The 17,534-nt window shown below is 39.6% G+C and overlaps 1 long non-coding RNA gene across 1 annotated transcript in view; it reads left to right on the top strand.

The window, feature by feature from the left end:
* LOC106997295 (uncharacterized) overlaps window positions 1-17,534 on the top strand; it is a 294,922-nt gene that overhangs the window by 49,056 nt on the left and 228,332 nt on the right. The gene's annotated exons all lie outside the window — the stretch shown is intronic.

Raw genomic sequence — 17,534 nt, 5'->3', positions numbered from 1 at the left:
TGATAAAATAATTATACCTAAAATTTACTAATGTGTTGGTATTGTCTACCATCCAATCTATGATCAAATTTTACTGATTCGTTCATAACTGACCCCAGAATTGTTTTGTTTGAATCACTGTAACTGAGTCTCTATTACAAAGATCATACTATGTTTGTTTTACCTACTTTCCCTTTCCCCTTGTCCTTTTCTTTCTCTATGCATACTTGCTTGCATGTCATTATTTCAGTAAAGGGTGGTCACTAATAATTGATTAACTTCATATCCTAGTCCACAGGGGTGCCTGTCAGGTTGATGAACTTGTTTTTCTTTTAAAGAACCATGATCCTTAGGTTATGCAGACCTCCTTGATGGTGCCCAGAAATTTGGGTAGAGGGATGCAAACAGCTTTGATCACTGCGGGAATTTCAGCTCCCATATACCCACCTTACTCATACAAGTCCTCAGTTTTATTCAAAGGCAGGGCAGATTTGAGAGGTTGTCTCTTCTTCCCTCTTGCCTTGGTCAAGCTTTCTCTGTTCCCGAGTGCTGATGTGTGAGTGTTTGGCTTACTGTGCATCAGGTGCACAGACCTAAATTTGGAGATTCTATAACATCAAGACCCATATGACGTTCACATACTGGATTAGGCTGATGACTCATATATCTCTCTTTTAATGTGTGACCATTTCTAGTCTCTTTCTCCCTCCCCTGCCTTTTTTGTTTGTTTGTTTTATTGGTAATTTCTTGGTTATTAATAGTCTTGTTTAAAGTGAAGTATTGTCATTTAAGTTTATATATCAATGTTGTCATTATTTGTTTATTTGAAACAAAATTTTATGCCAAGACAGTCATGCGATTGCCCACCTGACCTGTTTTTCCACCATCAGTTTTTACTGTGTGTGTCCCTGGATCATCAGGAAGCATTGACTGAGAATCTTTTCCTCTTAATCTGCCTTACTATTTTCTAATGTAGCTACCGATCAAACTTAGTAGTAACCCACTCATTTTGTGTGTAGGCAAAAGCAACTAGGAATAAACAGAAGTTTCCCACAGTGGGTAAATGTGTGGACCTGGGTTTGAAACCTGATGACACTTCCTGGCTATGCCCCCTTGGGCCAGGGATTAACTGCTCTCACTTTTAGTTCCCTCAACCCTCAGGTGCATGTGATTATATTCAGTACCTGATATGGTTTGGCTCTGTGTCCCCACCCAACTCTCCTCTTGTAGCTCCCATAATTCCCATGTGTTGTGGGAGGGGCCTGGTGAGAGGTGATTGAATCATGGGGGCGGGTCTTTCCTGTGCTGTTCTTGTGATAGTGAATGGGTCTCATGAGATCTGACAGTTTTAAAAACAGGCGTCTTCCTGCACAAGTTCTCTCTTTGCCTGCTCCCATCCACATAAGATGTGATTTCATCCTCCTTGCCCTCTGCCATGATTGTGTGTCCTCCCCAGCCACATGGAACTGTAAGTCCAATAAACCTCTTTCTTTTGTAAATTGCCCAGTCTTGGGTATATCTTTTTTTTTTTTTTTTTTTTTTTTTTGAGACAGAGTCTCGCTCACTACAACCTCCACCTCACAAGCGATTCTTCTGCCTCAGCCTCCTGAGTAGCTGGAACTACAGGCGTCCGCCACCACTTCCGGCTAATTTTTATATTTTTAGTAGAGACGGGGTTTCACTATATTGGCCAGGCTGGTCTCGAACTACTGACCTTGTGATCCACCTGCCTCGGCTTCCCAAAGTGCTGGGATTACAGGCTTGAGCCACCACGCCTGGCCTCGGTATATCTTTATCAGCAGCATGAGGACAAACCAATACAGTAATTTGGTACCAGGTAGTGGGGTGGTACTGTAAAGGTACCTGAAAATGTGGAGGTGACTTTGAAACCGGGTAACAGGCAGAGGTTGGAACAGTTTGGAGGGCTCAGAAGACAGGAAAATGTGGGAAAGTTTGAAACTCCCTACAGAGTTGTTGAATGGCTTTGACCAAAATATTGATAATGATATGGACAATGAAATCCAGGCTGAGGTGGTCTCAGATGGGGATGAGGAACTTGTTGGGAACTAGAGCAAAGGTGACTCTTGTTATGTTTTAGCAAAGAGACTGATGGCATTTTGCCCCTGACCTAGAGATTTGTGGAACTTTGAGCTTGAGAGAGATCATTTAGGGTATCTGAAAGAAGAAATTTCTAAGCAGCAAAGCATTCAAGAGGTAACTTGGGTGCTGTTAAAGGCATTTAGTTTTATAAGGGAAGCAGAGGATGAAAATTTGGAAAATTTGCAGCCTGACAATGCAATAGAAAAGAAAATCCCATTTTCTGAGGAGAAATTCAAGCTGGCTGCAGAAATTTGCCTAAGTTAAATTTTAATCCCCAAGACAATGGGGAAAATGTCTCCAGGGCATGCCAGAGGTCTTCACAGCAGCCCCTCCCATCACAGGCCTGCAGGCCTAGGAGGAAAAAGTGGTTTTGTGGGCCAGGCCCAGGATGCCTGTGCTGTGTGCAGCCTAGGGACTTGGTGCCTTATGTCCCAGCTACTCCAGCTATGGCTGAAAGGGGCCAATGTAGAGCTCAGGTTGTGGCTTCAGAGGGTGCAAACTGTAAGCCTTGGCAGCTTCCATGTGGTGTTGAACCTGCCAGTGCACAGAAGTCAAAAATGGGGGTTTGGGAACCTCTGCCCAGATTTCAGAAGATGTATGGAAACGCCTGGATACCCAGGCAGATGTCTGCTGCAGGGTTGGGGCTCTCATGAAGAACCTCTGCTAGGGCAGTGCAGAAGGGAAATGTGGGGTCAGAGCCCCAACGCAGAGTTCCTACTGGGGCACCACCTAGTGGAGCTGTGAGAAGTGGGCCACCCACCTCCAGATCCCAGAATGATAGATCCACTCACAGCTAGCACCATGCACCTGCAACTTGCACTCAATGCCAGCCCATGAAAGCAGCCAGGAGGGAGTCTGTACCCTGCAAAGCCTGCAAAGCCACAGGGGCAGAGCTGTCCAAGACCAAGGGAACCCACCTCTTGCATCAGCACGACCTGGATGTGAGATATGGCATCAAAGGAGATCATTTTGGAGCTTTAAGATTTGACTGCCCCTCTAGATTTCAGACTTCCATGGGGCCTGTAGCCCCTGTGTTTTGGCCAATTTCTCCCATTTGGAACAGCTGAGTTTACCCAATACCTGTACACCCATTGTATCTAAGGCAGTAGCTAACTTGCTTTTGACTTTACAGGCTCATAGACAGAAGGGACTTGCCTTGTCTCAAATGAGATATTGGACTGTGGACTTTTGAGTTAATGCTGACATGAGTTAAGACTTTGGGGGACTGTTGGGAGGGCATAATTGGTTGTGAAATGTGAAGACATGAGATTTGGGAGGGGCAAGGGGTGGAGTGATATGGTATGGCTCTGTGTCCACACCCAAATCTCATCTTGTAGCTCCCATAACTCCCATTTGTTGTGGGAGGGACTCAGTGGGAGATGATTGCATCGTGGGGGTTGGTCTTTCTCTGGCTGTTCTCGTGATAGTGAATGGTTCTCACAAGATCTGATGGTTTTAGAAACAGGAGTCTCCCTGCACAAGCTCTCTCCTTGCCTGCTGCCATCCACGTAAGATGTTATTTCCTCTTCCGTGCCTTCTGCCATGATTGTGTGGTCTCCCTAGCCATGTGAATCTGTAAGTACAATAAAATTATTTCTTTTGTAAATTGCCCACTCTTGGATATGTCTTTATTAGCAGCATGAAAATGAACTAACACACTACCTTAGAGTGTTAGTGTGAAAAGAGGAAATGTTTGAAAATTTTTAGTTTGGTGTCGCCCACACTATGAGCATTCAGTAAATGTGAACTGTAATGCTTACTGTTGTGCTCCATTCCCACAGTCATTTTTGTGTATGTGTTTTGATTTTTTAGACTTAAAAAATACAGTTTTAGATTTATAGAATAATTGAACAGATATTGCATAGAGTTCTATACACCCACCCTATCCCTACTCCTCAATTTCCCTCCACAATTTCCCCTATTATTAACAACTTGCATTGGTGTGGTACATTTGTTAAAATTAATGAACCAATATTGATACATTATTGTTAACTATCGTCCATAGTTTACATGAGGGCTCACTCTTTGTGTTGTACAGTTCTATGGTTTTGACAAGGGTATAATAACATGTATCCACTGACAGGGATCAGAATATTCTACCCCCAAAATATTCTACTTTGTCATAAGAATTATTTTGAGCTGAAGGCAATTTAGAAACAGCAGACTCAGGAAGAGCTCCCTGACCTCTCTTTTCTGCCTAAAAGCAGGGGATAAATTTCCCTTTTCCCATACCTGGAAGAGGAGAACGATTCTCCATTCTTACAACCAGAGAGAACTTGAGTTTGTGTAGCAAATCTCAGTAAACAACCCTTATCTACCATGTATCCCTAGTCACCTTCTCCCAATTTACCACCCCTAGGAACCCGAGCTCCCCCTTTCTTTTGTCTAGTCATGTCTCCACAAGTTATCATCCTTTGCTAAAATGGTGTATTAGTCCCTTTTCACGCTGCTGATAAAGACATATGCTAGACTGGGTAATTTTAAAGAAAAAGAAGTTTAATGGACTCACAGTTCCATGTGGCTAGGGAGGCCTCACAATCATGGCAGAAGGTGAAAGACATGTCTCACATGGTGGCAGGCAAAAAGAGAGAGTGAGAACCAAGCGAAAGGGTTTCCCCTTATAAAACCACCAGATCTCATAAGACGTATTCACTACCATGAGAACAATGTGGGGGAAACCCATGATTCAGTTGTCTCCTACTGGGTCCCTCCCACAACACGTGGGAATTATGGGAGCTACAATTCAAGATGAGACTTGGATGGGGACAGAGCTAAACCATATCAAATGGTATGTAAGCCCCAGGGTCTCACTACCTCTTTGAGTTTCTAGTTCTCTTCTATGAAGCTCCTGTACACATAAAATTAAAAATAAACTTTGTCTGCTTCTTCTCTGATTAATCTATCTTTTTTCAGTTTTACTCTTAAATTCCAGCCACAGAAACTAAGAGGGTAGAGGAAGTTTTTCCTCCCCTACATATTCATTCTAGTTTCATACAGAACAATTTAACCACCCTAAACATACCCTGTGTACCTATTCATCTTTCTGTCCCTCCCCTAATATCTCTGGCAGCCACTATCTTTTTATTGTCTCTATGGTTTTGCCTTTTCCAAAATGTCATATGGTTGGAATCATCTAGTATGTATCTTTTTCAGTCTGCTGTCTTTCACTTAGCAATATGACTTAGCGTTTCATTTTTTAAAAATGCATGTGATTTATAGTTAATGGAAAGGATTACATAGAGCGTATTTTAAGTGAAGACATGGGAGTTGCTTTTGATATTTTTACTTCCTTGATACAATATGAGACTGATGGGAGGGGTTTCTCTTCCAGCACTGAGCAGCGGGTAGAAAGAAAAACATGAGGATTCTGGATTCTCTCTTTAAAAGCACATCCATGTTGAGTAGAATGCAGTGGCTCCTGCAGCTAATCCAAGAACTAGCTGCAACCTGAAAATACAGATTCCTTCATCCCTGGGAGTTTCTGACTCTGGAGCACTGGAGAAAGACCTAGGACTGCATTTTAATGGGCTTCTCAGGTGATATTTACTTATACAGAACCATTTCCTTGGTAGTAAAAAGGAATACTGGCTTTGGTCTCAGAGGATTTGGCATCAAGTCCTCTCTCTTCATTGAAGCACCAAATATTTTTTTAACTCCTCTCATGTGCCAGACCTTGGACCAGGCTCTGGATTGATACAACAGTGAGTTTAATAGTCGTACTTTCTACCCTTTACAAGCTTACACTGGAGAAGAGGCAGGTGTTAAGTAAACAATTACAGAAATAAATCTTATTCATCAACTATGCTAAGTGCTAAGAAAGAAAATACAAAATGCTATAAGAGAGTGTTAAAAAAGGGATCTGGCTCTGTCTAAAATGGGGTCAATGGTTCACTTTTCCCTGAGATAATGACTTTGAACTGAGATATTATTTATGTGACATGAGGGAAAGATGTCTGCCACCCAGGCACACAAGGTCCATATGGCTTGGAACACAAGGAGAGAGAGATGAGGCTGCAAATTAACCACTTGATATCTGTCCTGCAGATAAACAGCCAGGGGCACTGGGTGTCTAGCTATCCTCCTACTCAACTACACTGAAGTTTCTCCCAAATCTCCAAAACATGTTTAGTAATTCTGCCAATTATATTTATCAAGAACTTAATCAGATTGTTAATAGCCTTTTCTTAAAAAGTGTTAGAATTTTAGTTGTTAGTGAATGATTCTTAAAAGGCTGTTCTATCTTTGGGTTAGGGCCAATTATTCATTTGCTGAAAGATATATGTAGAAAAGAAAAGGATCTGATTCTGCATTGCCACTACTTAAGAACTGTGTAATGCTTGAGCTTTTGTCAAGTGTCTGTAGCCTCCTTTCATTTTCACTGTAGACTTGTGGAAATGCATTATTATCATACCAATTGTACAGATGCAGAAGTAAAGGCTGAGAGAAATGTAGAGGTACACTGTGTTGACACAGTGAGGAATTGATTGCAGTGTTTGGCTGTCAGGGAACAGTCAATGTTCTTAGCTAGGACCATTTTATTACTACCATTGTGTCAGTTTTGAGCCCCAGGTATGCATTCTCTTATGGAAGATATACAATCTAGACATACTTATATGAACCCCAAAAATCTGAGGCAGGTCTCAGTTAATTTAGAAAGTTTATTTGCCAAGGTTGAGGATGCACGCCCATGACACAGCCTCAGGAGGTCCTGAAGACATGTGCCCAAGCTGGTCAGAGCACAGTTTGGTTTTATACATTTTAGGGAGACATGAGACATCAATCAACATATGTAAAATGAACATTGGTTTAGTCTGGAAAGGCAGGACAACTCGAAGCAGGGAGCAGGCTTCCAGGTCATAGGTAGATAAGAGACAAATGGTTGCATTTTGAGTTTCTGATTAGCCTCTCCAAAGGAGGCCATCAGATATGCATTTATCTCAGTGAGCGGAGGGGTGACTTTGAACAGCATGGGAGGCAGTTTTGCCCTTAGCAGTTCCCAGCTTGGCTTTTCCCTTTAGCTTGGTGATTTGGGGGGTCCAAGATATTTTCCTTTCTTTTTTTTTTTTTTTTTTTTTTGAGACTGAGTCTTGCTCTGTCACCCAGGCTGGAGTGCAGTCATTTAATCTCAGATCACTGCAACCTCTGCCTCCCAGGTTCAAATGATTCTTCTGCCTCAGCCTCCTGAGTAGCTGGGATTACAGGTGCATGCCAGCATGCCCAGCTGATTTTTGTATTTTTAGTAGAGCCGGGGCTTCACCATGTTGGCCAGGCTGGTCTTGAACTCCTGACCTCAGGTGATCCATCCGCCTCGGCCTCCCAAAATGCTGGGATTACAGGCTTCAGCCACCACGCCCAGACTTTCCTTTCACACTTACATCCCAGGATCTTACTTAATGCTGGAAATGAGGTTCTATGGAGGACTCCCGGTGTTTTTTCTCCTACTCTCCAAAGCCAACCAAGATCTCTTCAGAAATCTTCAGCTCAGCCCAAAGGAGAAATTTCCAAGGTAAATGAATTTTCCTAGAAGTATAAATGATATTAAGAATTCTGCCCATATGGGCTGGGATTATGCTTTATATCCTGACGGACCTTTTTCAAAATAAATTATGTTCCTACTCTCCATTTTAGCAGATTATGAAGGCAATTGCTGCTGAAATGGAACCATGTGGTAAGCCCTGCATTAAAGCAAGTGTAGGTTTATTATACACGTTGGAGACAGTAGGTGACAATGTAGAATTATTTATTTTAAGGGTATGAGACCACTTACCTTTCTTCCTCAATATCCTTCTTATCTCTTGTTATAGTGCTGCACTTTACACTGTAAGAATCATTCCTTGGAATTTGTAAGGCCTTGAATATAAAAGGCCCCTGTTAAAATAGCATGCTACCTAAGAAAAGTAACCCATTAACATCCATTAAGACTTAAGTGTTAATTATAATCATGAAGTTTGGGCTAAATGATTTACTATTCAGAAGCCAAAGGCTTCCGGATTTGTCTGACTCCAAGTACAGAGTCAAAAGTTCAGGTGGTTCTAATAATGCAAAAATATCAAGAAATTATGGGATCTTCTCATTCCACCCTTCATCTTTATCCTAACTGCTACTAGTTCACAATATATTTCTTAGTCATGCTGATTACTGTGAGGTTATCAAGGGTGGTCTACAACGTGGAGCCTCTACTTTCTTTCCAGAGCTTCATGGGAGAACTGGTTGTCTTCTGTGTTTTTCCTTGAGAATTTTGCTTATCTGTTGTGTCTGTCCTAGGTGGCATGGTAGTTGGTCTCAGACAGAGCTGTGTTTTTGTACACTGTCATGGAGAGTGGCATTTATGAAGCATTTTTTGCATACAGTTCTTGTCTTTGATAGTCATTATATTTTGTATTTTAATAAATTATCCTGGGCTGGGTGTAGTGCCTCATACCTGTAATCCCAGCACTTTGGGAGGCCAAGATAGGTGGATCACTTGTGCCCAGGAGTTTGAGACCAGTTGCTGAAACCACATCTCTACAAAAAATACAAAAATTAGCTGGGCATGATGGCACATGCCTGTAGTCCTAACTACTCGGGAGGCTGAGGTGGGAGGATCACCTGAGCCTGGGGAGGCCAAGGCTACAGTGAGCCAAAATCATGTTACTGCACTCCAGCTTGGGCAACAGAGTGAGACCCTGACTCAAAAAAAAAAAAAAAAAAAAAAAAAAAAACCCTGAATTTTTCTCTAAAGAATAAAACATATTGAGAGCTCAGGTTTTGTCTTGTTGAATTCTAAGTCCTATTATTCAGCTCAGTCTTTTTTACGGCCTTGTTGAATTGTCAACAGAGACAGTGGATTACTGATTCGTTAAGTATATATTCTCTCTAGCAGGAAAATGGAGTGAGGAATGTCCTTGCATTTCCACATTACCTGACACCATCATTTTAACTTTATTCGTTAACTTTATTTTGCAATCTGTGCGACTCAAAACAAAAATCTGCCATTAGCTCCAGTTTGGCTCCAAAATAAAACATTACTTTGTTCATTCCTTTTCACATGTTGTATTAAAGTTCTGTCACCGTGCTGATGCTAGGATCCTCACCAGAGGGAAGCGGATGGAGCACATTTTATGGAGGACATAGAGAGAAATTCAGAGCATGAGGAAAAAGGCCAGGCTACATTGGGTTGGACATCTCAGTTGATGATACTGGGTATCTAAGAAGCTTTAGTTTCCCACGTATGGTTAGGATATATGTACCTGGATATGAAGATATAGGAAGTAGAATATAATAAATAATTTTTCCAGTTGACAGCTTTGTTTTGAGAAAGACTCTGAGCAAGTAAAGAGGAGCAAATGCTTATCTGAGTAGAACTTCAACGGTTTTGCTTGTGATAGCCAGTCTCACGCACGTACTTCCTTGGGATTTAACATATACAGACTCGGTTCAGTTTAGAGGATGCTCTAGCAATTTGAGAATCCAGGAAAACCTCTCAGACTCCTTTCACTCAGACAGAAAGAATCATTGAGGGAATGATTCACTCAATGAATAATTCCCAACTAGAATGAAGGATTCTCTAGTCTAGTGATTCTCAATAAGCGTTAGAATAACATTAGATCATCTCTGTCAGAAATGTATGTATTTTAAAATGCAGATTCCTGGGCCCTACCTCAGGCTAACTGGAGCAAAATTTCTATGAAGTGGGGTCTAAGAATATGCATATTCACAGATATGCTAGAAGGTTCTTATTCATATTTTACAGTAGACACTTATCCTTGGGGATATGTCAAACCAGCCAAGTGGGAATGAAGGTAGAACTTTGAGCCTGTAGCTCAAATGGGCTGAGATATTTTTGATAGAGCTTCTTCTTATGGACAAACCAATAGTCACATTAGTAGCAAAAGCCTTCACAAAAATATTTCGACCTGCACAGGTGACATAACTTTCTGTTGTTGTCAACTCCTGATTTGTTCTAGGGAAATTTCATGTTTAAAAGTTCTGTCTGATAGCTAAATGTGCTGAGGCACTGAGTGTACTTTTAGTTCTTGCATTGGAATGTAATCTAATAAAATAAAATTCCATGCAGTTATTTGGATGACATCTCTTTGAATAGCATAGTAGGGCAAATAGATTTGTGTCTATGTATATTATTTATGTGTTGTATTATTAGCAAATATGATAGTATTAGCAAATATGATAGCAAATATGATGTGATAGTTGTATTATTAGAAAATATGTATATTATTTGTGTTGTTTTATTAGCAAATATGATAGCTTTAATAATGATCTAATATTAATTTATACTACTTACTTTTGACAAATAAGTAGAATTGAAGCAAAGATTTGATATTACAGACATTTATCCATCTGCTTTGGAGTGGCAATTGGTATATAGAGAATGGGCTTTAGATTCATGTAGATGTTGGTCTCACCTTTTCCATTTGCTAATTGTGTGAACCTTGGCATATTATTTAGCTTCTCTGAATCTGTGTTTTCTTAACTACAAAAAGAGGACAATAGTATATTACTTCTATGATATAGAAAATCACGGCCGGGCGCAGTGGCTCACGCCTGTAATCCCAGCACTTTGGGAAGCCGAGGCGGGTGGATCAGGAGGTCAGGAGATTGAGGCCATCCTGGCTAACATGGTGAAACCCCATTTCTACTAAAAATACAAAAAAATTAGCCAGGTGTGGTGGCGGGCACCACATAGTCCCAGCTACTCGGGAGGCTGAGACAGGAGAATGGCATGAACCCAGGAGGCAGAGGTTGCAGTGAGCCAAGATCATGCAGTGAGCCAAGGCACTCCAGCCTGGGCAGCAGAGAGAGACTCTGTCTCAAACAAACAAACAAACAAACAAACAAACAAAATCACTTTAAGGTCAATATGGTGGCTCACACCTGTAATACTAACATTTTGGGAGCCTACAGCAGGAGACTTGCTTGAACCCAGGAGTCTGAGGTTGCAGTGAGCTGTGATCGTGCCACTACACTGCAGTCTGGGTGACACAGTGAGACTCTGTCTCAAAAAAGAATGAAAGAAGGAGAGAAAGAGAGAGAGAAAGAAAGGAAGAAAGAAAGAGAGAAAAGAAAGAAAAAAGAGAAAGAAAGAAAGAAAAAAGAAAAGAAAGAAAGGAGAAAAAGAGAAAGAAAGAAAGAAAGAAAGAAAGAAAGAAAGAAAGAAAGAAAGAAAGAAAGAAAAGAAAGAAAGAAAGAAAGAAAGAAAGAAAGAAAGAAAGAAAATGAGTTTAATATAGTACCTGGAACATATCAAATGCTCACGAAATTTAGTGCCCTTCATTGCACTGGAGAAAAGAGTTAGGTGGCGTTTTGTAGCTGTGTATGCTTAGATACAGTTTGTTTTTGATCTGGGAATATTTTAGACTTCATCTTTTCTTTCTTATTCCTATAATTTTCCTTTATTCATAATGCAGTCATCCCTTTCCTACCCATGGAAACAGTGAAATGTAGGACCAACCATGCTGTGTTATTAATTTTGCACAGAGCTAGCTGATAGTGACCTCTCCAGTAGTAGCATTCACTCTTTTGCCTTAAAAAATTTCTCACAAAAGCTCTCCACTAGGCATGAGCATTACTCTTAGTCCTCCCACTGCTTCAGTGTGGCAGTCATCAGTAATATGTACATTTCCAGTTTGGCGCAGGTCTATTTCTCTGCTTTGCTCAGAAGGTACCACTGACCTTTCTGATTAGCTGAGTTGCAGATGATTGAGCTTGCACATATGAGGGACAGTCAGAAAATAAATCTTCCCTGTGTCTGCCTAGCCAGACTCCAAGAATCAGGAAAAATTCCACTGAAAGTCCATAAATCTTCCATTTTTCTTCCTGAAAGCATGTACTAGAACAGTTCTCCTGTCACTACATATGAGAGCATTCCTGTATGTGTGGGTAGGGTTTTGGATGTCAATTTTTTTTATATCAACTGGTAAAATTTTATTTTACAAGCAGTAGGGATTGGATCAAATGATTGTTATACTCCAGAGGAAGTATTTTGTAACCACAGCAAATGCCATTATACATACTGCCGATACAGATTTAATAGACAATACTAAACTGTACAAGAGTTATTTATTTTTCCTTAATCTCAAAGCTATTTTTAATAACACAAAAAACCATATTAACATTTTTTTTTTCCATTAGAAAACATGACATACAAAACTTTGGATGAAAACATATGTCAAATTTCATTTAATTACTGGGAGGAAAATCCACCAACTCTGTCAATACCACCCAAAGTGTTTCAGGCAGTGAATAAAGTCAAAATAATGCATCTTAATAAATTCCAGCTATGAAAAGAACAAACTTAGCATACATAACAGTTTGCTACACAGGATTTTTGACTATTCACTTTGGGAGTTTTTTTTTTAAATCCCCTTTTTTACTGGGTCCTACTACATACCAGGCGCTGTACTTGGCCATCTAGGTAACTAAGAAAAAGTTGGTTAGGACAGAAAGACCCATAAATCAGTCCTTTGGTTACCAAATTCAATTTTTAACTTTCAAACATCCTCCAAGAACAAGAAACCATAACTAAAAATACACACCCTTCTAAGTGTTATTTGATTTCATTAGTAAGTAGCAGGGGTGTTTGGTAAGGTCATGAATCACTATTTTTGATCCATTATTCCAATTAAGAGTACGTGTCAAAAGCTAATTTGTTATTTTTCTAATGAGTTTAAGATTTGGCATTCAGATTGTTACACAGGTGGTTCAATGATTTATCATGAACCCTAAACTGCACACTGCTCAAAACAGCAAAACCGATGTGCATTAAATGAAATAATGGTTTTTGATACATATCTTAAAATTCAATTCAGTTTAGGGTCCAGTGAAGAAAAAGATATCCAGTTACCAGGTGGTAAAGAGCAGAGGAGGTAAACTAGTAAACGAGTAAAGATTATTAGTAGTCAGCAAAGTATTACTGTCTATGTTATCCTTTGAGTAACAAGATGCTAACACGCTTTCAAGAAAAAAAAAATGCTTAAAACTCTGCTGAAGTCCATGAACTGACATCATCCATTCAACACCATTACTTTGTTACATAAACCTGTTTTCTTAAGGTATCACATATGAAGCAATAATTTGGAAATTAGCCAAGCACTAAGCAGTTACAACAGCAGGTAATACACCATCAGTTTTTGAAACACATTTGGCCACATTTCACAACCCATCTGCAGTGTGGATTCTATAGACTCTCACTCAGTTTAAAATTTGTTTCTGGACCTGAATGACAAGAGAATTGCTTTATGAAATTTGCTAATAAGACATTTAAATAGTCTTAGATTCACACCCCTTTTGTTCTAAATGATTTAATCTGACATGCTATATAACTACAAGAAAAATAATTATGTTCAATTCTTAAATGAAAACTAAATGCCAATAAATGGTAACAGATTTGACATGGAATGTTCTAAGATCTTCCTCTACATAATCTGACACTGCAGATTATAAGTTTCAGAGCTTGAAAACTTCAGATTAAGAACCACAAGAAAATTGAGTCTTGATGGCATGCAAGATCTTCCTAAAAATTAACCTAAGACTTAGAAGTCTCAGTATTATTAGAACATGAAGAAACATAACAAATTTGTACATTTTATTCACATTTATTTTTTGCTTTTAGTGTGCTCACAGAAAATTAGAATACCTTAAGCAGGAGTTTAATAGCAATTTTTGTAAGCAAAGTTACATTTCATCTCTAAGTCAAATTGGTCAAAGCTTCTCCAGCATTTACAAAACATGATAGACAAGATGCTACACAAAACCATTGCATCTGAAGATTTTTTCCCTTTATTCTCAAAGACAACTGGAAAATAAAGCATTATCTGCTGTAATCAAAAACATACCACAGTATAAACAGTAACCATTCCACTTATCACAGCTTGGTTGGGTTTAAAATTTGTGTTTAAAAGGTCCAAGATTACTGCAGTTTTACAAAAATGGGCAGGGTGGAAAGTTGCAAACTTCATGTGCTTCTGGATACCGAGATTTGTGTTCATACAATAGTCACAGTGAAAAACACCCTGCAGATAATACATAATTACACTTTATTAAGGCCATAAACCAGCAATAAACAATAAAGCCTATACAACTTGTAGTTCTACTTAATTACTGACTGGTACAGCTAACATGAGATAAGTGAAAAGTTCCTGTGGTTTAAATGAACTCCTAAGACTATAATCATTTTTTTTAAATCTGGGTATTGGTGGTTTTTCTTTTTTCCTCTTTCCTTCTTAGTCAAGACTTGTACTGTTGTAAACCTGCCTCACAAAAATACATGATAATACATTTTCTTTAAAAAAAAAAAAAAAAAAGACAGCCTTTACACCATTTCTAGTGGCACATTATTTTGGCAATGTTATGCACCACATCAGTTTCCCCATTGTGACCCCTATCATTTCATTTGATATCCCTTTTTGACCCACCCATCTCCTTCATGTATGGCCATGTCCATATATGGACAAAGAAAGTTTACATTTTTGAATAAAGATGCAAAGTATGCAAAAATATTAATACTGATGCAAAAATTAAAACATAAAAGAGAAACAAGGCAGAGGAAGAAGGTGTTTAAGCTCTCCTCAACCTGTTGGAATGGTGGTTAACAGAATGATTTGAGATGGGATCTGTGGGGAGGGGAGAAAAAAACAAAAATTTTGTGCTAAAAAAAGTAAAATAAAAAAAGATTGATGTCAAGTATTTGTACTAAGATTGCGGGTGGCAAGAGTTAGCATCCTGCAGTTAGAAGTAAAATTAGAGATTTGGACTGGTCAAGGACAGCATTGATATGTGTGGGGTATGTAAACCACCTAAGCTCTGCAAAAGTACTGAGATTAACTTGTATTTTCCAGACTGAAAACCTACCATGAGTGGGAGGGATGGAAGTGGGCCCTGGAACAACTCCGGAATACATTAAAAGCTTAAGGGGAGAGCAAGGAATTTAGACCATAGAGTTCATCATTCATCATTTTATTCCACATAAAATGGGTGTTTCAGCATGTCCAAAAGCATAGATAAGGTAATTGAGCATCCCAAGAAGTTAAACCAGTTTGCAGTTAGAGAAAGCACTTTTTTATGAAGCTGTCCTAGCCAGGAGGGGAGAGCAGGTCCCTGGGCTCTATGGCCCTAGAAATCTCTAGATGAGTAAAAGAAAGCTTGGCAAAATTTGGGCAGGATCTTCAGACAAAGATTGGGAAAGGCTTTTTTCATCTGTGAATCAGAGTTCCAGGATTTTCCGAGGACGAGAGCAGCTGCATGGCTGAAATGCAGCAGCCCGGAGCAAAGAGAGTGCTCACTGGGGGGGTCACAGCAGGTGAAGCCTACAAATCCAGATGCTAAAATTCAACCAGACCTTTCATACCAGCAGGCCACCATGAAATGACTGCAGGTTTCACTGGAGAGATGAAGTACTTGGCCTGCGAATTGCTTTCTATGTCCTAGACAAGTAATTGCAAGTAAGCCTTGAGATAGCAATTTGATAGCCTTTGACAGCAATTTGACATTGTTATATCCAAGTGTTGGAGTCAGTACACTTGTGCATGTCTTGGACATTTTAGGTTTCATTTTTAGTCTTTTTACTGTCAAACTGGGGGAAAAATTGGCCCTTCATCCCAGATTATATTTATGCTCATTTTTGTTTTTATCCCCGCCCATGCCCACCCACCACACTCCTGTCCATCCTCTCCCTTGCTACTCACATACCCCTAGGAAAAGCTCACTGCATTTAGATCCTGGGTTCTTCTCCTCTCAAGGCACATCACTTACATTAATGCTGAGTGCTCACTTGATGGCAATAATATTTCTTTTGAAATTTTCAAGAATATGACTCTTCAAGAAGCAACAACTAGAAAAAATTAAAAGTTCACATGACTGTCAGAGAAAATGTAGCAGAGGCAGTAGCAGTCCTTGGTGAGAAACACAGGGAGCATCTGGTTGGGCTGAGAAAGTTCATGAGGAACCTTTCATGGAGAAAATGATTTTGCCAGCAGTTCCTTGATTATTATTTAATCATACGGATGGCTCTCTTGAGTTCCTTTAAGATCTGTGAGATAGGTACAAACAAGATTTTATATTCAATAGCTTATACCTGTAAGCAGTACAGGGTTTTAAAAGATTGAACTTTTAAGGCAAAGGTAATTGGTGTGAAGTATTAGCCACTTAACGGAAAATGATAAAATGGTACATGTTTCAATCAGAATTATGAGCTGTGCTCAATGTGGCTGTTTGTAGCTGAAGTTGACTGATCTCTGTACAATGATGGGTTTCTTTGTGGCAGCTAAACTGCTCAGCCTAGAGTTATACAGTCTTCAATGATGATGTTTTCACCCTTTGCTTGGGTCATTGAATGTCTCAGGAAGAGGCATGAAGAGGAATGAGGAGCTTGACCCACGTGGAGATGGGTAGACGTGTTTGCTGAGCTATCAATGAATTGACACATCCAAGGATGCTTTGCTCCCTACAGGAATAATCTCCCATCATGTCTCAAACTTCTCTCCATCTCACTAGTGAAGATGAATGGTGCCTTCCTCTGGGGTAGTGGAGGACAATCAGGTCACTGCCAGAAGACAGCTTTTCACACTCTTGCTTTCCTCGAGAGAATGTAAAACTAATTGGAGTGAGGCATGAAAGGATGAAATTTGCCCAAATTGGCAGGTGTGAACGTCCTTTCTTCACATCAAGTAGAGTCATCTGGGGAAAATTATGGTGCTGTCCTGATGTGAGACTGTTTCTCATTGCACGGTGCTGGCCACTGCATGACACTCTTTACCAACAGAGAAGTGGAATGCTCCTGTGAAAAGAACTGACGGATCTTATTTGGTTCTGGGAAGTGAGTTTCATGACACCATGCTGGAAACTAACTCATTAGCTGTGATCTTGCAAAAATTCTGGCATTCTGAGATAAAGGAATTTGATCATCAATATGTCATATAAAGAGGTTTTGGAGAAGCTTTAAAAGGCACAGTAGATCAATATGAAAATGAAATGTATCCACTAATAAGAATATTCCTCTTGGAGGAGCCAGTAAAAGTGTGTGTGCTTGTGCCTGCCTTTGTGTGCACAGGCACTGTGCATATGTGTGTATGTGCAGCATACATGTGTGTGGTATAAAGAAAAAAAATCTTCTTGCTTAGGAAGAGTTGTATAGAGCCTACTAAAAATTATATAGCCAAGGCTTGTCTCTTAATTTTGGAACGACGAGGTGTTAAAAAGCAAAGGAAATGAACATCAGAGCAAGTGAAATATGAGAGCCAGAAAATATCAATGTGAGTTATGATATCAATAGACCAATGAATTGCCAATGATGCCGAAGAGCTTTATGAGCCTTGGCAGGCAATTAGGTAAGAGTAGTTTCTTCTTGAGTGGCAATTTGAAGTGGTTATTAACTATATACCGAAATTCGATGGGCTAAAAAAACCCAGTTAAAAAGAAAACCATTCATATTGAATTGTTCTTTCTACTCTGTTTAAAAAACA

The sequence above is a fragment of the Macaca mulatta genome, chromosome 3, assembly GCF_049350105.2.
Source record: "Macaca mulatta isolate MMU2019108-1 chromosome 3, T2T-MMU8v2.0, whole genome shotgun sequence".
Lineage (NCBI taxonomy): Eukaryota > Metazoa > Chordata > Mammalia > Primates > Cercopithecidae > Macaca > Macaca mulatta.
The sequence above is the reverse complement of the archived record's forward strand: the minus strand, read 5'-3'. Positions and strand labels throughout refer to the sequence as shown.